Here is a 24415-nt window from a genome sequence, read left to right as displayed (position 1 = left end):
TTCTCAAGCCTTAGGAGCGCAGGAAATTATGAGTGAATCTCAGATGTGGGATATTGAGCTACAGGATCCAACCTATACTGTTGATTTCTGGTTTTGCTTTGTAACTGTGCCATGGTTCTTCATTTATTGAAGTAAGAAAACACAGAACATTTTTCTTATTTTATTTTATTTTATAGGAGTTCACAGTAGAGAGACTCTGGATTTTTAGAGAGACATTGTGTTTTTAAAGATAAATTGGCCTTTTTTGTCTTGAAATTAGTTAACTTGATTTAAATTGAAAAAAATCTTAAAACTGCATTTGACATCAAGATCCTTTTGTTATTAAAAAAAAGACAGCATTTCTAAGGTAGAAATACGTACATCAACAAAACCAGTTTTTACTTTGGAGTTTATTCTTTAAACAAATTGTGGAGAGATAAAAGGTTATTTACTGAAGATATCTTTACATGTATGTACTCAGGAACAAACTCGGTGACAGAAAAGACTTCAGAACATGCTGGCATCTCAGAAGCAGCTCTCAAAGGCTTAGTTTTCTCAGATTCTAGCAATGCCTAGATCCTTCTTCATCTTCTGTCTTGGAAGCCAAATAGGACTGTAAGTATCCCATGTCCCCAGTTTTATACTATATAACAAGGGATCCATCCACAGACATTCTGAGTGTTAATGTAAGAGACAGTGGAGTGGCTTTTGTGAAAAAGTTCAGGTACCTCAGTGAAAAGTTAGCTGAACTGGCTATTTATCTCTATGGTTACTGCTTCCTCCTCTTTATCAACATTACTTGTTTGTGACAACTTAATGTTTCTATTTCCAAGCTCTCCACTTTTGAAAACTTCACTCTGTCCTTTGCACAGGATACAACAACAAAATCCTCAACATGGCTGAGGTCCAGGCATATAATTGCAAATTCATCAGAAGGTATCTTTACTGCACAGCTGTACTCCTGTTCTGGGATTCCAAGTTGCTTAATGTCTAAGTCCATTAACTTCATGTCATAGTCTGAAACTTTCTTTTGATTTGGTGCTTCAAATACCAGCACTAAGGCATCAGCATTATCTTCAGCCATTAATGTAGTGATGTCTTCATTATCAATACATTTTAATATTTTGGACATACTGGTGAGGTTCATGCCCATGGTCTGGTTGTGATTGAAGCACCATGCATCTTTCAGAGTACAGGGTGAGCTACACCAAGGAGATATTTGTGTCTACTCTCAGCAGGCTCATGCCATCCAAGCTGATGTCCCAGCAAGCCTTTTTGATGAAGTGTTTGAGTACCTCCAGCACCTTCTTCAGGATGGAGCCATGGACCAGATGGGCCTCCAACATGATGGTAGAGTTGCAACAACTAGAAGCTAGACACTCTTAGAGGAGCAAGGTCTGGCTGTTAAAGTCTCCCAGGTCATGGTGTGGAAGCAGTAGTGAAGACCCAGAGTAGATGACCAACTTGGAATTTTAAAATGCTGCAATCCAAAAAGATGGCTTAGTGGTTAATAGCATGTATGGCACTTGCAGAAGACCCAAGTTTGATTTCCAATACCCATATCTGATGCCTTGGGCACCTGAATACATGTGCACACATCTTGCACAGACATACACATAAATAAAAGAAAAATAAATCTTAAAATAGATTATAGGACTAGAAGACCAGGTAGGCTGCCCATGAACTTTCTCCATGCTCTCTCTTTCCCCAGACCCAATTCTCAGGGTTGCCCCTAGAACTGCAACAGAACACCACCAGCAGCCTCCTCTCCCTCCTGTCTACACCTCCTATGGATCCCACATATCACCACTTCCTGGCCTCTCCTCCCCATTTTGTCACTGTGTCCCAGCCCCCAATTCAACCACACCCCCTGCTCAAATACAGGCCATTCCTGCCAGACTACCAGGTAGACTACCAGTGGATCTTCTCAACTCTCTCTGTTATCCAAGTCCCAATTATCAGGGTTAGTTACCTCTAGCACTTCAACAGACCATCTCCCCTTGCCCTCCCCTTCCCCCAGCCTCCAACACCAGCAGGCATTCCCCTTGAACATACCAGTCAAGCAGGCCAGTAAAACAGGCAACACACAGCCAACACACACTGAAAATCAATAGAGGAAACAGAAACCAAGGAACAAAACATCTACCAAATAAAGACATATATCAGCAGCTAGATCTATAATTACCCCAAACCCAGATGCCTAGATGCCAGCATAAGAATACAATCAGCAACACCCAGGACAATATTTCTGGACCAGAGCCCAGCTGTCCTACCACAGCAGGTCCCTGGATATTCCAACATAACTGAAGCACAGAAAAAAGACATTAAAACCAACTTTATAAAGATAATAGAGGTCCTAAAAGAGAAAATGAACAAACTCCTTAAAGAAATCCAAGAAAACATAATCAAACAACTGGAGGAAATGAATAAATTGTTTAAAGAAAGCCAGAAGAAAACAAACAATTGAAATAAATAAATAAAATTGTTCAAGACATGAAAATAGAATCAATAAAGAAATCATAAACTGAGGGAATTCTGCAAATGAAAAATTCAGGAATTCGAACAGAAACAGCAAAGGCAGACTTCACCAACAGACTACAAGACATGGAACAGAGAATCTCAGGTATTGAAGGTACAATACAAAAAAATGGATAAATTGGTCAGAGAAATGTTAAATCTAAAAAATTCCTGACACAAAGCATCAAGGAAATCTGGGACACAATGAAAAGACCAAATATAAGAAGAAAAGGAACAGAGGAAGAAGTATCCCAGCTCAAAGACCCAGAAAGTATTTTCAACTAATCATAGAGGAAAATTTCCTTAACCCGAAAAAGAAGATGCCTGTAAAGGTACAAAAAGTATACAGAACACCAAATAGATTGGACCAGAAAAGAAAGTCATCCCACAACATAATAATCAAAAAATAAACACATAGAACAAAAAGAATATTAAAATCTGCAAAGGAAAAAGACAAAGTAACATATAAAGGCAGACCTATTAGAATTACATCTGACTTCTCAATGGAGACTCTAAACTCCAGAAAGGCAGCCAGACAGTGGTGGTGCACACCTTTAATCCCAGCACTCGAGAGACAGAGGCAGGCAGATCTTTATGAGTTCCAGGCCAGCCTAGTCTACAAAGTGAGTTCCAGGACAGCCAGAGCTGTTACACAGAGAAACAATGTCTCATAAAACCAACCAACCAACTAATCAATCCATCAATAGATCAATAAAATAAAATAAAATCCAGAAGGGACAGATGTGCTGTAGACTCTAGTGACCACAGATGCCAGCCCAGATTACTATACTCAGCAAAACCAATCACCATGGAAGAGGAAAGTAAGATATTACACGATGAAGTCAAATTTAAACAGTATCTATCTACAGACCCAGCCCTACAGAAGGTACTAGAAGGAAAACCTCAAACCATGGAAGTTAACTACATGCCTGAAAACACAGAAAATGAATAATATCACTCAAGAAAAACTAAAAGAAGGGACATACACCACCACCACCACCAACAACAACAACAACAACACATCAAAATAAAAAAATTAACAATTATTAGTCATTGATATATCTCAATATCAATGGTCTCAATTCCCCAATAAAGAGACACAGGTATCCCCACATCTGACAGAGGGCTGATTTCCAAAGCACATGAAGAACTCAAGAAACTAGATATCAAAAAACCAAATAATCCAATTTAAAAATGGTATACAGATCTAAACAGAGAATTTGAAACAGCAGAATCTCAAATGGCCCAGAAACACCTTAAAGAAATGTTCAACATCCTTAGCCATCAGGGAAATGCAAATCAAAATGACTCTGAGATTCCATCTTACACCTGTCAGATGGCTAAGATCAGAAACACGAGTGACAGCTCATGCTGGAGAGGATTTGGAGCAAAGGAAACACTCCTCCATTGTTAGTGGGAATGAAAACTTGTACAGCCACTTTGAAAATCAATATGGTGATTTTTCAGAAAACTGGGATTCAATCTACCACAAGACCCATCTATATCACTCTTGGGCATATACCCAAAGGATGCTCAATCATATCACAAGGACACTTGCTCAGCTATGTTCATAGAAGCTTTATTTGTAATAGTCAGAACCTGGAAACAGCCTAGATGTTTCTCAACTGAATTACAGATAAAGAAAATGTGGTACATTTACACATTGGAGTATTACTCAGCGGTTAAAAAACAAAACAAAACAAAACAAAAAAGACATCATGAAATTTGCAGGCAAATGAATGGAACTAGAGAAAAAAAAAAGCATCCTGAATGTGGTAATCCTGACCCAGGAAGACAAACATGGTGTGTACTCCCTTGTAAGTGGATATTAGCTGTAAAATAAAGAATAGCCATGCTATAATCCACCGACCCAGAGACTAGGTAACAAGGAGGACCCTAGTGGAGAAACATGGATCTTCCTTGAAAAGGGAAATAGAAGAGATTTCGTGGGTGGGCTGGGGGCAGGGGATGGGAACCTGAGAGATCAGGTGGGAATCGGGTAAGGGAAGAGTACTGAATGAGCTGACTGGAAAAAAAGGGGCATTTCAGTGTGAGGTAAGAACCAACAAGGGAAATTCCCAGGAATCTACATGGAGGACCCCGGCTAAGACTCCTAGCAATGGCAGATACATAGCTTGAACTAATCATCTCCTATAACAAGGCTAGACTTCCAGTGGAGAGATTGAGACACCAACCCAGCCATATAACCTTTGACCTACAGTCTGTAAGGGTGGCACAGAGATTGTGGAGGTGGCCAACCAATGACTGGTCCAGTCTAAGACCCACGCTGTGAGAGAGAGTAAGTGCACGCCTGACACTGCCTGGATCCAGAGGCTGTATGGCCCAGAGACCTAGTATAGAAGCGAATATGATTGGAGAAAAAAAATAAAGTCAATATAATGATGCTAATAGTATTCTGCTATACTCATAGATTGGTGCCTAGCCCAGTAGTCATCAGAGAGGCTTTATCCAGCAACTAGTGGAAACAAATGCAGAGACACACAGTCAAACATTAGGCTGAACTCAGGGAATCCTGCTGAAGAGAGGGAGGAAGGATTATAGGAGCCAGAGGGATCAAGGACACCACAAGAAAACCCACAGAATCAACTAACCTGGGCTCATAGGGGCTCACAGAGTCTGAACCAACAAAAAGGGAGCCTACATGGGACTGACCTAGGCCCTGTGAATGTATGTATATGACAGTTTTGTAGCTTAGTCTTCTTGTGGGACTCCCAACAGTGGGAATAGGGGCTGTCTCTGACACTTTAACTGGCTTTTGAGACCCTTGCCCAGCCTTAATACAAGTCTTACTACAGCTTGATATGCCATTCTTTGTCAATATCTATGAGTGACCTGTCCTTTTCTGAATAGAAATGGAGGAGGAGTAGATGAGGGGAGGCAGAAGGGAGATTAGGGGAGGGGAGGTTATTGGGGGAAAGGAGGAGGGAGGGGAAACTTCAGCCTGGATGTAAAAAGACACAGACTAATAGAATGGATTAGAAAACAAGGTCCATTTTTCTGCTGTATATAAGAAATGCACCTTGATATGTATAATAGAAATGTCCTTAGGGTAAAGGGTTGGAAAAAGATACTAAAAAGTAAATGGACCTAAGAAGCAAGCTGCTGTAGCCATTTTAATATCTAACAAAATAGATTTTGTACCAAAATTAATCAAAAGAGATATGGAAGGACACTTCATACTCATCAAAGGAAAAATCTACCAAGATGACATTTCAATTTTTAACATCTATGCCCCCAAAATGAGGGCTCCCACTTTTGTAAAAGAAACACTACTACAGTTTAAATCACATTTTGACCCTCATACACTGATAATGGGAGACATCAATATACCATTCACACTAATAGACAGGTCATCTAGACAAAATTCAGAGAGATACTGGAGAGATAATAGAGTTAACTGACATTATAAACCAAATTAACCTAACAGATATTTACAGAACCTTCTACCTGTAACATGAAAGAATATACCTTCTCAGAACCTCATGGAACTTTCTCCAAAACTGACCACATACTTGGACACAAAGCAAGTTTCAGTAGATACAAGAAAATTGAAATAAATCCCTGTGTTGTGGAATATTAAAGATGTGTTACATTCATTTATGCAGTGGAATATTTGTTTAATGATGCAAAAACGTGTGGCATTCTTATGTGTTGCATTTGTTTAACTCTGTAAAGCTGTGTTACTTTGCCTGCCTAAAACACTTGATTGGTCTAATAAAGAGCTGAACAGCCAATAGCTAGAGAGATGAGAGGGATAGGCAGAACTGGCAGGCAGAGAGAATAAATAGGAGAAATCTGGGCTTGAAAGAAGAACAGGAAGGACAAGGAGTGAGAAAAGGAGGAGAGGAGGATTCCAGAGGCCAACCACTTGGTCACACAGCCAGCCACAGAGTAAGAAGGTAAAAAAAAGATATACAGAATAAAGAAAAGTAAAAAGCTCAGAGACAAAACATAGTTAAAGAGAAATGGGATCATTTAAGTTAGAAAAGCTGGCTAGAAACAGGCCAAGCTAAGGCTAGGCATTCATAAGTAAAAATAAATCTCTGTGTACTTATTTGGGAGCTGTGTGGTGGGCCCCCAAAGAGCAAAAATGACAAAAAGCCAACTATATCCCTGCATCCTATCAGACCACCATGGATTAAAGCTGGATATCAACAACAACAGAAACAACAGAAAACTTACAAACTCATGGAAATTGAACAACTCTCTACTGAGTGAAAAATGGATCTGCATAGAAATAAAGAAAGAAATTAAAGCCTTTCTAGAATTGAATGAAAATGAACACACAACATACCTAAACTTATGGGACACAAAGAAAGTGGTGCTAAGAGGAAAGTTCATAACACTAAATACCTACATTAAAAAATTGGAAAGAGTGCATATTAGCAACTTAACAGCATATCTGAAAGCTCTAGGATAAAATGAAGTAAGTACACTAAAGAGGAGTAGAAGGCAGGAAATAATCAAACTGGGGCTGAAATAAATATAATAGATCAAAGAGAAAATACAAAGAATCAATGAAACTAAGAGTTGGTTCTTTGAGAAAATCAATAAGATAAACCCATATCCATACTAACTAAAAGACAGAGACTATACAAATTAAAATCAGAAAAGAAAAGGGGGACATAACAACAGTCACTGAGTAAATCCAGGGAAACATAAGGACTTGCTTTAAAACCTGTATTCCACAAAAATGGAAAATCTAAAAGAAGTGGAAAATTTTCCTTATAGGTACCCTTACCAAAATTAAATCAAGATCAGATAAATAATTTAAATAGACCTATAACCCCTAGTGAAACAGAAGCAGTCATTAAAAGACTCCCAACCAAAACAAAAAACAAAAAAACAAAAAACAAAACAAAACAAAAGCAGCCCATGACCAAACAGTTTTAGTACAGAATTCTACCAGACTTCCAAAGAAGAACTAATGCCAATACTCTTCAAATTATTCCACAAAATAGAAATGGGGCGGGGGGCATTGCCAAACTTATTTTATGAGACCTTAGTTACCCTGATACCCAAACCACATAAAGACAAAACAAAAAAGAGAATTACACAACAATTTACCATATGAATATATATTAAAAATACTCAATAAAATATTCACAAATTGAATCCAAGAACACAGAAAAAAGATCATCCACTATGATCAAGTAGACTTCATCCTAGTGGTGCAAGGATGGTTCAACATATGAAAATCTGTCAATATAATCAACCACATAAATAAACTTAAAAAAAACCCCACATGCTCATTATTAGATGCTGAAAAAATCTTTGACAAAATCCAACACAGTTTCCTTATAAACATCTTGGAGAGATGAGAGATATAAGGGACATAGATAAATATAATAAAAGCAATATACAGCAAGCCAATCGACAATATCAAATAAACTCAAAGCAAGTCCACTAAAATCAGGAACAAGTCAAGGTTGTCCAGTCTCTCCATATCTATTCCATATAGTACTTAAAGTTCTAGCTAGAGTAATAAGACAACTAAAGGAAATCAAAAGGATAAGAACTGGAAAGGAAGAAGTCAAAGTATCATTATTTGCATATGATATGATAGTATGTATAAGCAATCCTAAAAATTCTACCAGGGAACTCCTATAGCTGATAAACATCTTTAGTCAAATGGCTGAATACATGATTAACTAAAAAAATCAGTAGCCCTTCTATATACAGTTGGCAAACAGAATGAGAAAGAAATCAGGGAAACAACACCCTTCACAATAGCCTCAAATAATATAAAATATCTTGGGATAACTCTAATCAAGTATGTGAAGGACTTGTATGATAAAAACTTCAAGTCTTTGAAAAAAGAAATTGAAGAAGATATCAAAAGATTAGAAGATCTCCCATGCTCATATATTGGTAGAATTAACATAGTAAAAATAGCTATCCTACCAAAGGCAATTTACATATTCAGTGCAATCCCTATCAACATTCTGACACAATTCTTTACATATCTTTAAAGGACAATACTAAATTTCATATGGAAACACACACAAACACACACACACACACACACACACACACACACACACACACACACACATGCACACACGCAAAAGCCAGGATAACTAAAACATCCTGAACAACAAAAGAATTGCTAGAAGTATCACCATTCCTGATTTCAAGTTGTACGACAGAACTATAGTAATAAAAACAGCCTGATACTGGCACAAAACCAGACACATTGATCAATGGAATCTAATTGAAAATCCAGACATAAATCCATACACATATGGAAGCATTGTTTTTTATAAAGTAGTTAAAAATACAAGCTGGAAAAAAGAAAGCATTTTCAACAAATGGTGCTGGTCTAACTGGATTTCTGCATGTAGAAGAATGCAAATAGATCCATATTTATCACCTTGCACAAAACTTAAGTCTAAGTGGATCAAAGACCTTAACATAAAACCAGACACACTGAGCCTGATAGAAGAGAAACTGGGGGATAGCCTTCAATGCTTAGGCACAAGAAACAACTTTCTGAATGGAACACTGATAGCACAGGCACTAAGATCAACAATTAATAAATGGAACCTCATGAAACTGAAAAGTTTCTGTAAAGCAAAGGACAACATCAATTGGACAAAGCAGCAGCCTACAGAATGGGAAAAGATTTTTTTTTACCAACTCTACATCTGATAGGCAGTTAATATTCAAAATATATAAAGAACTCAGGAAACTACACATCAACAAGCCACATAATCCAGTTAAAAATAGGGTATATGAAGCAAGGCTCTAATTAGTCTTAATAATAAAAATCCAGAGTCAGATATTCAGGGTGAAAGCTGAAAGTTCAGAGAAGCAGAGCAGGCAACCACTAGAGACTTCTTACCTCTATGAAATCTCAGACTAAGTGGGTGATCCTGTCTCTATGAATCCTCAAACTGACGGCCTAAGATGCTTCTCCACCTGCCTTATATTCCCATCTCCACCTCCCTAGTGCTGGGATTAATAGCATGAGCCTCCCCAGCTCCCATCTGCCCTGGAACTCCATCTGGACCAGAGAGCCGGAGACCCCAGCCACTTCCTGAGACTCAGAGACCAGCCCCCAGCTCCCATCCACCCTGGAACTCCCATCTGGACCAGAGGTGAGTGCCTGGGGTCATAGTCACAGAGGCAACTACCCCTGGGTTCCACACCTGGGCACCATCCTGGGAGGACCTGCCCAACTTGGCCCCAGTTTCCTGCCAATTGGCAGGCCCTGTGGGAAGGCTCCTGCAGTCTCCAAACCCTGCCCCTACACCCATTTGTCTGAGACCCCAGCCACTTCCTGAGACTCAGAGACAGCCCTCAGCTCCCATCCAACCCAGAACTCCCATCTGGACCAGAGAGACCCTCTGGTGGACACTACAACCTCAACGCCTTGCCCCCACACCCATCTGCTGGAGACCCCAGCCACTTCTGGAGACTTAGAGACAGTGTCCAGGATTCCATCCTGCCCCAGAACTCCCATCTGGACCAAAGAGCCCCCAGCTCCCATCTGCCCTGGAACTCCCATCTGGACCAGAGCTTCCATCCTGCCCCAGAACTCCCATCTGGACCAGAGAGCCCCCAGCTCCCATCTGCCCTGGAACTCCCATCTGGACCAGAGCTTCCATCCTGTCCCAGAACTCCCATCTGGACAAGAGGAGCTCCCATCTGGACAAGATAAGGAGACCCCAGGGACTTCCTGAGACTCAGAGTCCAGCCCCACAGCTCCTATCTGGCCAGCACTCTCATCTGGACCAGAGCTCCCATCCAGCTCAGAGCTTCCATCTGGACAAGAGAGAGGCTCTCTAAATCTGTCAGCTCTCTCTGGACCAAGTACACTGGTAAGACCAAGAACGAACACAAGAGGAGATGGGCAGATGCCAAGGCAGAAGTACATACAACAAAATAAAGAGAAATATAGCATCACCAGAACCTAGCCCTTCTCCAACAGCTAGACCTGAACATCACAGAATGGAAGAAGAAGAAGAAAACAACCTTATAAGTAACATCATGAAGAGGCTAGAGCCTTATATAGAAGAAATCAAAAATAAAGTGGAGGAACAGACAAACAAAAAATGGGAAGAACGCTATAAAAAAACTAGAGGAAAGGACAATTAAAGCAGAAGAAAACAATAAGTCCCTGAAAGAAAATCATGAAAAAGCAAGGGAAACAGTCCAAGACATGAAGAGGGAAATAGAAAAAATGAAGGAGACACTAGCAGAAGGAATGCTGGAAATAGAAAATCTGAGTAAACAAACAGGAACTTCAGATGCAAGTATAACCAACAGAATGCAAGAGATGGAAGAGAGGATCACTGGTGTTGAAGATACAGTAGAAGAAATAGATTCATCAGTCAAAGAAAACACTAAAACCAACAAAGTCATGACCCAAAATGTCCAAGAAATTTGGGACACCATGAGAAGACCAAACCTATGAATAATAGGGATAGAGGAAGGAGAAGAATACCAACTCAAAGGCACAGAAAATATGTTTAACAAGATCATACAAGAAAACTTTCCCACCTTAAAGAACGAAATGCCTATGAAGATACAAGAAGCCCATAAAACACCAAACAGACTAGACCCCCCAAAAAAGTCCCCTCGCCACATAATAATTAAACAACTAAACGTACAGAATAAAGAAAGAATATTAAGGGCACCAAAGGAAAAAGGCCAAGTGACTTATAAAGGCAAACCCATCAGAATAACACCCGATTTCTCCATGGAGACTTTGAAAGCCAGAAGGACCTGGACAGATATAATGCAGACACTAAGAGACCATGGATGCCAGCCTAGACTAATATACCCAGCAAAACTTTCAATCCTCATAGATGGAGTGAACAAGACCTTCCAAGACAAAACCAGATTTAAACAATACTTATCCACAAACCCAGCCCTACAGAAAGCACTAGAAGGAAAACTCCAACCTAAGGAAGGCAGATACACCCATGAAAACACAGGCAATAGATAACACCACAGCAGTAAACCCCAAAGAAGAGAAGTACACACACACACTATCACCAAAAAATAAAAATAATAACAGGAACGAACATTCACTGGTCATTAATATCCCTTAATATCAATGGACTTAATTCACCTATAAAAAGACAGACTAACAGAATGGATATGAAAACAGGACCCATCTTTCGGCTGCATACAAGAAACACACCCAAATTCAGACAGATACCGCGTAAGAATAAAAGGCTGGGAAAAGACTTTCCAATCAAATGGTCTTAAGAAGCAAGCTAGTGTAGCCATCTTAATATCCAGCAAAATAGACTTCAAACTAAAATCAATCAAAAGAGATGATGAAGGACATTACATACTCATCACAGGAAAGATCCACCAAGATGAAGTCTCAATTCTGAACATTTTTTTCCAAAAATAGAGAACTTTATTATCAGGACCACATTCTTTTTTTTCAATTCTGAACATTTATGCCCCAAACACAAGGGCACCCACATATGTAAAAGAAACATTACTAAAGCTTAAATCACATATAAAACCCCACACATTAATAGTGGGAGACTTCAACACCCCACTTTCACCTCTGGACAGATCGGCCAATTTGAAACTTAATAGAGACATAATGGTCTTAACTGATGTTATGGCTCAAATGGACTTAATAGATATCTACAGAACATTCCAACCAAACAAAAAAGAATATACCTTCTTCTCAGCACCCCATGGAACCTTCTCTAAAATCAACCACATACTTGGCCACAAAGCAAATCTCAACAGATACAAAACAATTGGAATAACCTCCTGTGTTCTATCAGACCACCATGGTTTAAAGTTAGATTTCAACAACAACAACAAAAAAACCCTACAGAAATCCTACAATCTCATGGAAACTGAATAATGCTCAACTGAATCATCAATGGGTTAAGGAAGAAATAAAGAAAGAAATTAAAGCCTTCTTAGAGATCAATGAAAATGAATACACCACATACCCAAACTTATGGGACACTATGAAAGCAGTGCTAAGAGGGAAATTTATAGCACTAAATGCCCACATAAAGAAGCTGGAGAAATCTCACACTGGTGATTTGACAGCACACCTGAAAGTCCTTGAACAGGAAGAAGCAAAGTCTTCTAGGAGGAAGAGACGCCATGAAATTATCAAATTGAGAGCTGAAATCAATAAAATAGAAATAAAGAGAACAATACAAAGGATTAATGAAACAAAGAGATGGTTCTTTGAGAAGATCAACAAGATAGACAAGCCCTTATCCAAACTAACCAAAAGACAGAGAGAGAGCATCCAAATTAACAAACTCAGAAATGAAAAGGGGGACATAACAACAGACAATGAGGAAATCCAGAGAATCATCAGGTCATACTTCAAAATCCTCTACTCCACAAAACTGGAAAATCTAAAAGAAGGGGATAATTTTCTGCATAGGTACCACATACCTAAGTTAAATCAAGACCAGAAAAACCATTTAAATAGTCCAATAACCCCTAAGGAAATAGAATCGGTCATTAAAAGTCTCCCAACCAAAAAAAAAAAAGCCCAGGACCAGATGGTTTCAGTGCAGAATACTACCAGATCTTCAAAGAAGACTTAATACCAATACTCTTTAAGTTGTTCCACACAATAGAAGAAGAAGGAATATTACCAAACTACTTCTATGAGGCTACAATTACCCTGATTCCTAAACAAAACAAAGATGCAACAAAGAAAGAGAACTACAGACTGATCTACCTCATGAACATTGATGCAAAAATACTCAATAAAATACTGGCAAACAGACTCCAAGAACACATCAAAACAATTATCCACCATGATCAAGTAGGCTTCATCACAGGGATGCAAAGGTGGTTCAACATACGAAAGTCCATCAATGTAATACAGCATATAAACAAACTCAAAGAAAAAAACCACATGATCATCTCACTAGATGCAGAAAAGGCATTTGACAAAATCCAACACCCCTTCATGATAAAGGTCTTGGAGCGATCAGGAATACAGGGAACATACCTAAACATAATAAAGGCAATCTACAGCAAGCCAACAGCCAACATCAAATTAAATGGAGAGAAACTCAAAGCAATACCACTAACATCAGGAACAAGGCAAGGCTGTCCCCTCTCCCCATACTTATTCAATATAGTACTTGAAGTTCTAGCCAGAGCAATAAGACAACAAAAGGAGACTGAGGGGATACAAATTGGAAAGGAAGAAGTCAAGCTCTCCCTGTTTGCAGATGACATGACAGTATACACGAGTGACCCCAAAAATTCAACTAAGGAACTGATACAGCTTATAAACACCTTCAGCAACATTGCAGGATACAAGATCAACTCAAAAAAATCAGTAGTCCTCCTATATACAATAGACAAACAGGCTGAGAAGGAAATCAGAGATACATCACCCTTTACAATAGCCGCAAATGATATAAAATACCTTGGGGTTACTATAACTAAGCATGTGAAGGACCTATATGACAAGAACTTAAGTCCCTGAAAAAAGAAATTGAAGAAGATGTCAGAAAATGGAAAGATCTCCCATGCTCATGGATAGGCAGGATTAACATAGTAAAAATGGCGATCTTACCAAAAGCAATCTACAGATTTAATGCAATCCCCATCAAATTACCAACACAATTCTTCACAGATCTGGAAAGAATAATACTCAACTTCATATGGAAAAACAAAAAACCCAGGGTAGCCAAAAGAATCCTGTACAATAAAACAACCTCTGGAGGCATCACAATCCCCGACCTCAAGCTCTACTATAGAGCTACTGTAATAAAAACAGATTGGTATTGGCATAAAAACCAACATGTGGACCAATGGAATCAAATTGAAGACCCTGACATTAACCCTCACACCTATGAACATATAATTTTTGACAAAGAAGCCAAAAATGTACAATGGAAAAAAGAAAGCATCTTCATCAAATGGTGCTGGCATAACTGGATGTCAATGTGTAGAAGGCTGCAAATAGATCCTTATCTGTCACCGTGCACAACACTTAAGTCCAAGTGGATCAAAGACCTCAACATAAATTCAGTTACTCTGAACCTGATAGAAGATAAAGTAGGAAGTACTCTTGAATGCATTAGCACCAGAGATCACTTTCTAAATATAACACCAGTAGCACAGACACTGAGAGAAACAATCAATCAACGGGACCTGTTGAAACTGAGAAGCTTTTGTAGAGCAAAGGACATGGTCAACAAGACAAAGTGACTGCCTACAGAATGGGAAAAAGTCTTCACCAACCCCACATCTGACAGAGGGCTGATATCCAGAATATATAAAGAACTCAAGAAATTAGATATCAAAATGCCCAACAGTCCAATTAAGAAATGGGCTATAGAACTAAACAGAATTCTCAACAGAGGAAGTTCAAATGGCTGAAAGACATTTAAGGAATTGCTCAACATCCCTAATTATCTGGGAAATGCAAATCAAAATGGCTCTGAGATACCACCTTACACCTGTCAGAATGGCTAAGATCAAAAGCACAGAAGACAGCTTATGCTGGAGAGGATGTGGAGCAAGGGGAACTCTCCATCACTGCTGGTGGGAATGCAAGCTTGTACAGCCACTTTGGAAATCAATATGGTGCTTCCTTAGAAAATTGGGAATCCATCTACCCCAAGACCCAGCTGTAGCACACTTGGGCATATACCCAAGGAATGCTCAATCATACCACAAGGGCATTTGCTCAGCTGTGTTCATATCAGCATTGTTTGTAATAGCCAGAACCTGGAAACAACCTAGATGGATAAAGAAAATATGGTACATATACACAATGGAGTACTACGCAGCAGAGAAAAACAATGACATCATGAGGTTTGCAGGCAAATGGATAGATCTAGAAAAAATCATCCTGAGTGAGGAAACCCAGATTCAGAAGAACAAACATGGTATGTACTCACTCATAGGAGCATACTAGATGTAAAACAAAGATGACTAGACTGCAACACAACTCCAGGAAGGCTACCTAGAAAACGGGACCCTAGGAAAGACACAGGGATCACCCAATGACAGAGAAATGGATGAGATCTACATGAACAACCTGGACGACAGAGGGAGTAATGAAGGGCAAGGTTTGAGGGAAAGAAAGCTTAGGGGAGCAGGAGATCCCAGCCGGATCAAGAACAGAAAGGGAGAACAAGGAATAACAGACCATAATAAATGAAGACCACATGAGAACAGGAATAGGCAGAGTGCTGGAGAGGTCCCCTGAAATGATACATCCTCTGTAGACTGCTGTCAATGGTTGAGAGAAAGTCTGATCTGACCTAGTGTTGTGATCAGATGGCCAAACACCCTAACAGTGGAGCTGGAGCTCTCATCCAATAACTGATGTAAGTGGATGCAGAGATCCTCAGCCAGGCCTCAGGTGGAGCTCCAGGAGTCCAATTGTTGAGAAAGAGGAGGGACTGTAAGAGCGTGAATTGTTGAGCCCAAGTTTGGAAAAAGCACAGGGACAAATAGCCAAACAAATGGAAGCACATGAATTATGAACCAAAGGCTGTGGAGCCCCCAGCTGGATCAGGCCCTCTAGATAAGTGAGACAATTGAATAGCTTGAACTGTTTGGGAGGCATTCAGGCTATGGGACTGGGACCTGTCTGTGATGGGTATTGTGTTCCCTGAAATATTGTGTGTTCCCTGAAATAAACATATCTGGTGTCAGAGAACAGACAGCCACTAGAACAAAGCCAAAAATAGTGGCTAGAAAATAGGAAGAGTAAGCCCTAACAGAAGTTGGGCAGTGGTGGTACACACCTTTAATCCCAGCACTTGGGAGGCAGAGCTAGCTGGATCTCTGAGTTCAAGGTCACTTTGAAACTGCTAAGCATGGTGACCCACGCCTTTAATCCCAGAAACATAACCTTTAACCCCAAGGAGTGGGGGCAGAAAGAGAAAGGTATATAAGGCGTAAGGGCCAGGAACTAGAGGAAAAAGCATGTAGTTATTTAAGCTTTGGAGCAACACAGTTCAGCTGAGATTCATGTGGAGGAGGACTCAGAAGCTCCCAGCCTGAGGAAACAGGACCACCTGAGTAACTAGCAAGGTGAGATAGCCGTGGCTTGTTTTGCTTCTCTGATCTTCCAGCATTCACCCCAATAACTGGCCTCGGGTTGAGTTTTATTAATAAGAACTTTTAAGATTCCTACTACACCTGTCCTTAGTGCATGAGCTGGTTGTTTGGAACCTTGGGTTTACACAGGGACACTTTGCTCAGCCTGGAAGGGGGGGACTGGACCTGCCTGTACTGAATCCACTAGGTTTAAATGAATCCCCAGGGGAGTCTTGGCCCTGAAGGAGTTGGGAATGGAGGGGAGGGGATGGGGGGAAGGTGGGGGGGCGGGAGTGGGGAGGACAGGGGAACCCATGGCTGATGTGTAAAATTAAAACACAAATATAATTTTTAAAAAAAGCATGAGCCTCCCATGTGCTGGAATTAAAGGAGTGTGGCACCACTGCCCTGCTCTGTTTCTTTTAGACTGATTCAATCTCGTGTACCCCAGGGTGGCTTTGAACTCCTGATCGTCCTGCTTCCTCCTCCCAAGTGCTGGGATTAAAGGCGTGTGCCACCACTTCCTGGCCTCTATGGTTAACTAGTGGCTAGCTCTGCCTTCTAATATCCAGGCAAGCTTTATTTGTCAGAACATAAATAAAATATCATTCAGCATGTACAGATCTAAACAGAGAACCCTCAGTAAAGGAATTTCAAATGGCTGAGAAACACTTAAAGACATGTTCAACATCCTTAGCAATCAGGGAAATACAAATCAAAACTACTTCGAGATTCCATCTTATATCTTATATGTGTCAGAATTGCTAAGATCAATAACACAAGTTACAGCTCATGCTTGTGAGGATGTGGAGCAAGGGAAACACTTCTCTATTGTTGGTGGGTGTACATATTTGCACGGCCATTTTGGAAATCAACATGGTGGTTCTTCAGAAGATTGGGAATTGATCTACCACAAGACCAAGCTATTCCACTCTTGAGCATATACTCAAAGAATGCTCTATCCTACCACAGGGACACTTGCTCAACTATGTTCATAGTGGTTTATTTGTAATAGCCAGAAACTAGAAACAACTTAGATAAAAATCATCCTGAATGAGGTAATCCAGACCCAGGAAGACAAATATGGTATGTACTTACTTATAAGTGAACATTGGCTGTAAATAAAGGATAACAATGCTACAATCCACAGACACAGAGCAACTAAGTAACAAGGAAGGCCTAAGGAGGGACACATAGATCTCCCTGGGAAGGGGAACTGGAATAGATTTTATGCATGGTCTGGGAGCACATGGTGATGGGAATGGATGGGATTAAGTGAGACTATATTAAAAGAGAATACTCGGAGAGACAATTGGAATTGGGGGACATTTCGGAGTTGAGGTTGAAACCTAGTGCAATGGAAACTCTCTGGAATATATGAGGTGATCCTAGCAAAGACTCCTAATGGGGGATACAGAGCCTGAACCAGCCATCTTCTGTACCAGACAAGGCCTCCAGTGGAGGGACTGGGACACCAACCCAGCTACAAAACCTTTGACTTATAATTTGTCCTGCCTACAAGATGTATGGGTGGCACAGAAATTGTGGGAATGGTCACTCAAAAAAAAAAAAAAAAAAAAAAGGAGGCAGAAAGATTGTAAGGGCATGTAGATGACTCCAAGGAAAGAACATCTTTCAGATACAACAGGACTGATATACATGAACTCAGAGATTGTGACCATACACACAGAAACTGCACTGGTCCAAACAAGACAAAATCTCAGCATTGAAAAGAGAAAGTATACACAAAGACCCACCCCTAACCAAGAAGCTGCTTGCAATTGATACTTGCTGATAAAGGGAAATTAGTTTTCTCCAATGGAGTGTCACTGGCTATATCCAGTACACTCCAGGGTATACCCCACATCCGAGAGTAATTGGCCAACACAAAACAGACAGCATGTGCTTTTTGTGGGCTTTTTGTTTCACTTTTGTTTGGGTCTATTTTCTTCTGTTTTTTGTTTGTGTGTTTCGAGTTTTGTTTTTAAAAGAGGGAGAGAGATATTAATGCAAAAACATGTATATTTGGTTAACTCTCGCATCGAAGAAGGAACCATATGTAAATGAGAAATACTTATAATCAACGCTAACAAAAAATGCCTCACATCAAAATGTGTCAAGTGCAGCAAATGAAGTTCATACATAGAGGAAAATTAATAGCCTTAAAAATCATTTATTTATTCTTCTCTCATATATTACACTCCACCACTCATCCTTCTTCCCCCAGACCCATTGCTCTTCCATTTCCCTTCAGAAAAAATCAGGCCTCCCAACTTCTCCATAGTTGATGATTTAAGTAAGTTCTGTCTTTAGCAATAGGGCCTTACCAACAGATTATGGAGAATAACCAACATCCTTGGCAACAGCCTGTAATGTTTGGGGGAATATATGGGACCCTTTTGGCCAATGACTCTACATGACATAACCCATTTCTGGCTCTAGAGGTTGCATTTGGAGGCATAAGACATCTAGTTGGGGGCTTTGTGTCCTCTATTATATGGTGATTCAATTTAAATTCCTTTAATATATGTACATATTTTAGGAAGCATCTTGGGCAGTGGGTTTCTATGTGGCTTTTCAAAAGGCCTTTATTGTTAGCTCTCCCTCCTCAAATTCCCTCCTTAACCCTGCCCTCCCCTCCCCTCCTCATTTAATCCTCCTAAACTACTATCCCCTTTATCTCTTTATAACACTCTATTCTATTTCCCATTCCTTAGAAGATCCCCTCCTCCCTCCTGGTCCCTCACTAGGGACCTAATATCTGTGGTTAGTCAGACTGAGGCACATATATGAAAAACTAACATCCATATTCAAGAAAAAAACATGAAATATCTGAATTTTGGGGTCTGTGTTACCTCAGTCAGAATAATTGTCTTGATCCATCCATTTACACAAATTTATAATTTCATTTGTCTTAGTAGCTGAATAATGTTCCTTTGTGTAATATACCACATTTTATTATCTTATTCATCAGTTAATGGACATCTAGGCTCTTTCCAAATAGAATAGAACAGCAATGAACATGGATGAGCAAGCATTTGTGGAGTAAGTTGTAGAGTCCTCTGGGTATATGCCCAAGAGTGGTATGTCTAGATCTGTAGTTAATGTAACTCCCACCAGTAATGAATAAGTGTTCTTTTTTTCCCTACATCCTTACCAGTATTTGCTATGATTTATTGTATTGGTCTTGGCTATTCTTACCAGATAAGTTGAAATCTCAAAGTACTTTTCATTTGCATTTTCCTGACAGTGAAGGATATTGAACTTTTTTGAAAGTGAGTGAATCTGGAGGAAAGGGGAGGGGGTATCTGGGAGAAGTGGATGGATGAAAAATTGGGGTCAGGATGCAATGTATGAGAGAAGAATGAAAAAGAGTGTTTCTCAGGCATTTGTGTTTCATCTTTTGAGAACTCCATTTTCTTAATTGAGTTGTTTTCTTGAGTTTTTTAGAAAGTCCTTTATATATTCTAGATAATAAGCCTATGTATAAATGGTATTTTTTTCCTTTTCTGTAGGCTGCCACTTTGCTCAAATGATGATTTCCTTTGCTGTAAGAAGCTATTTAGTTTTAAGGAGTTCTATTTATTAATTGTTGCTATTAATACCTGTGCTATTGGCATCCAGAAAGTCCTTTCCTATGCCATTGACTTCAAGCCTATTACTTACTTTCTCTTCTGTTCCTCAAAAGATATCACTGACAAAATTTAAAAGTATGCCACAGACTGGAACAAAATTTTGTAAGAAATATGCATGTCAAAAGAGTTTCTCATGAATATATAAAGGATCTCTATAAATCATTACAAATCTCTATAAATCATGTTTTTCATAATTGGTGTAGGGAGGTTTGTTTCTAGTGTTTCCTAGGAGGTAGAGGCAGGGATGCTGCTAAACATTTTACATTGTACAGGACACCTACATACAAGAAAGATTATCTGGCCCCAATACTAACAGTACTACCATTCAGATACCCTATTATATAAATCAATAGCAAATGATAAGCAGCCAATTTTTCTTTTTATTGAAAATGGATTAGTTTCTCACATAATATATCCTGATTATAGTTTCCCTTCCCTCTACTCCTCCCAGTTCCTCCCCACCTGCCCTCCTGACCAGATCTGTTCCCTTTATGTCTTTCATTAGAAAAGTACAGGCTTCTAAGAGATAATAGAATATAGAAAAATAAAATATAGTAAGATAGAAAATTATCACATCAGAGATAGAGAAGACAAATTAACAGAAAGACAAGAGTCCAAGCAAAGGCACAAGAATAAGAGACCCACTCATTTGCACACTCAGGTCAAGTAGGGTGAGGCTATAAATCTTTAGAGACCCCTGCCCCAGATATACTTCCTCCAGAAAATCTGTGCCTTTTAATGTTTTCACAATCTTCCCCAAGCAGTGCCACCAACTGAGAACCAAGTGTTCAAATATATGGGCCTTTGGGGGACATTTTTTTTTTCATTTAAACCACCACAGGTAAATAAAGTAAATTCTTTCTTTCTGGTACTAGAGATCAAATGCAGGACTTTGTACATACTAGGTAAATGTTCTACCACAGTCTCAAGTGTAAAGTAAGATTTTAAAGATATACTTTGCTCTTAAATAAAAAGACTTATTATTGTAAATACTGTTCATTTTCTCATAATTAGCCTACAAATTAGAAACATTCTAAAAAATTCTAAGCATTTTGAGGGAACTTCAAGTATTAAAGAAAAAAGGATATTTTGAAAAATAAGAGATTATTTACCCAATCATGCACTGAAGTTCATTATAGAGTTACAAGTAGGCTAAAGATGGCTTAGTCATTATGAGCAAATACTGACCTTGCAGAGTACCTGAGTTTGATTTCCAGAATCCATGTTAGGCAGCTTGCAACTGCCTGTAACTACAGCCCCAGGGGACCAGACACCTTTTTCTGGCCTCCAAGTACATGACCACATACACTTACACACATACATACATAATACACACACACACACACACACACACACACACACACACACACACACACTTAAAAGTAAAATCTTTTTTACAGTTATTAAATATTGTAATATTATCCGAAGAACAGAGAAGTAGTTCATTAGAATCAGAATTTTAAAAATCCAGAAGTAAACTCCAAATGTAAATTTGCAGTGCTAAAGGGCTCAATTGCAAGTTAACAGGCATAAGTCATGTTGCTATATCTATTTAATTATTTAGGAAATAAATAAAGCTATAGTAATGCCTCACATCTATGCCACACCAAACTTTGGCGTAACAATAGAAAACATGAAAAAAATTAGTAAAAGCAGGAGGAAATGTAAGCCAGTATTTTTATTATTTCTTGGTACCAGAGGCCTTTTGGGGCATGATATGAAATGCACAAACCATAATGAGAAGATTAACAGATTGGCAACATAAAAATGGAAAATTTTCCATATAGCAGAGCATGTCATAAACAAGATTGAAAGACAAACAACATGTTTGGAAAGAGCACATATAAAGGACAAGGTTTCCTTTTTTAATCTCACAAGCTATTAACCAAAGTCTGAATACTCCGTTAGAAAAGTGGACGAAAGTCACAAATAGAAGCGTCACTCCAAAAAAAAAAAAAAAAAAAAAAAAGCGTGATTCGTAAAGCACTGAAATGCTATTCCACATCACCTTTAAGAAAAACTGAGAACAAACACAGTGATATGGACTTTATGATTTATGGATTATGGAAAGTTTTAAGTTAGTTTTTGTTTTCTAAAACAGCTTTATATTTCTAGAAAAAAAATGATATTTCAGAGTCCCCATATACCCAAACCCAATTTACCTTATTATTAATGCTTCATATGAGTATGGCATTATTCATCTGAGAGAAAGAAATAAAAAGGAAGGACATGACTGTTCCTAGGTATGGTGGAGGTGAAGGTTTATTGTAAATATTAGAGAGCATAGCCAGAGGCAGAGACATCTGGGAGAGTTCAGAGTGAACATGCCCTGAGCTGTGTGAGGAGTATGTGTGGGGGAGGGAAGAGCCATAAGAGCAAGAGGTCAGGAGGGTAAGGGGTAAAAGGAAAGACAGGACTAGCATATAGCCAAAGTGGCTGGATATAGGGAAGAGCTGATGGGGCGAGGGGCAAGAGGGAAGGAAAGAACCTCTGGGCTGGAGAGTTCAGGATAGGGGCAGGGTATGCCAGCCATATCCTTTAACACATAGGGACTGAGAGATGCTGGGATAACCTGGTGGCCAGGTCCACTTTGATACGTTAAATAGACACCTCAGTTAGCTTGTTGTCCTGGGCTTAAGATCTAACAATACTTTATTTAGATTCCCCTGGTTTTTAACCTAATATCCATCACTCTTACCTTCCAGGATCTCATTAAGAATAGATGACATGCTGACAGCATCTTTTCCTAAGTTCTTCTTGGCTACAGCAATCTCTCAGATTTCTTCGCATTTTTTTTTTAGTACCAGTTATGTATTTTCTAGAACCTACACTATGGAATTTCTCAAATATTCTTCTCAGACAGGCTGTAAGATTGGATCATGGATCCCTGAAAGAGTACAGTAGCTATCATTTTATGACATAGTGTAATAATACATATGATCATGATTTCTGTCTGTTGCTATTTATCTTGTCAAGGTAGTATTGCTAGAATTTGCTGTTTCTCTCCCCACCCCATGTAATTCCATTTGGAAGGAAGTCACTATGTCTCACCCACACCTAAGGAGTTGGTCATTTTGTTCTCCCTTCTTGAGAATCTATATAAATTTTAATATCTACATAAATGTTAATAATTATTCTGTAAAGAATATTTGTTTCCTCCCTATTTATTACTTTATCCTGTTATTCGTGTTAGCATAGACTTGCAGATATCTATTTTATGGTTTGGGTTATGATTGGGTTTTATTTTATTTTATTTCTTTTCTTTCTGGCTTGATTCTAGCTTTAGCCATTGGGAATTCTTTTAGTTGGCTCCTATGTTCCTTTTTAGGCCCTGGGACCCAGGAAAGGGGAGAAGGGGATGAGAGGTAAGTTTCCAGTTCCCCTTCTCTGTTAAGTTTCTTTTTCTTGGTTATCACATCAGGGTCCTCCCTGGTTAGTCCCATAAGTAATCAACCAGCAGTCATTTCAATACTAGGGACCCTACCAGCAAGTACCCTCTTGGAAAGAGATGGGCAGCACAATCCCTGTGCCAGGGGCACACATTGACACATTGGACCAATGGAGGAGACAAGAGGATCACCAGGAAGAGAGTGCTTAAACCCAAGAAAAGCCTAGACCCCCTCAGGATCAGTGGGACCCAACTCTGGAACCCCTTCTCTACTCCAGAAGTTTCTAACATTTGCCAAAACACTTCACTCTCACCTGCTTTCTTATCTTTTAGTTTTCTTAATGATTTTATTTCTTTTTAATCATGTATATGTATGCATATCTCTGTGTGGGTATGTACACGTGACAGAGGCATTGGACCCCCTGGATCTGGAGCTACAGATAGTTGTGAGCCACTCAACATGTGTTCTACAAGTAACAAGAACCTAACTTGTGAGTTATGTGATCCAGTGTCTCGTAATTTTTTAACTGAAGGAGAAAAAGAACCATCCAGCCTCAGCCAGTACCACTTTGACATACCTTCAGTGTATGCATTTGTTTCACACTTCCTTGATTTGTGACATTATAAAATGCTAAGCTTTCATTTTGCTTCCCCACTCTAGTCCTAAAGTCATCCATTTCTCCAAAAAGCTCTCATGCATTGTTTTTTTGTTTTTGTTTTGTTTTTGTTTTTGTTTTTGTTTTAAGAATGGTATTGGAAACCAATGGTTCACTGCTTTCAGACAGTTTCTGCTGAAAGAACAAAGAAATACATTCATGAATATTAATATGTTTATATACATATTTCTATA

The 24415-nt window shown here is 39.2% G+C and overlaps 1 pseudogene; it reads right to left on the bottom strand.

Annotated features, from left to right (window-relative positions):
- Positions 1-541: 541 nt before the first annotated feature.
- LOC118574725 lies at positions 542-1325 on the bottom strand (annotated as a pseudogene).
- Positions 1326-24415: the final 23090 nt, after the last annotated feature.

Source organism: Onychomys torridus, chromosome X, assembly GCF_903995425.1.
Source record: "Onychomys torridus chromosome X, mOncTor1.1, whole genome shotgun sequence".
Lineage (NCBI taxonomy): Eukaryota > Metazoa > Chordata > Mammalia > Rodentia > Cricetidae > Onychomys > Onychomys torridus.
This window is presented reverse-complemented; position numbering and strand designations above follow the sequence as displayed.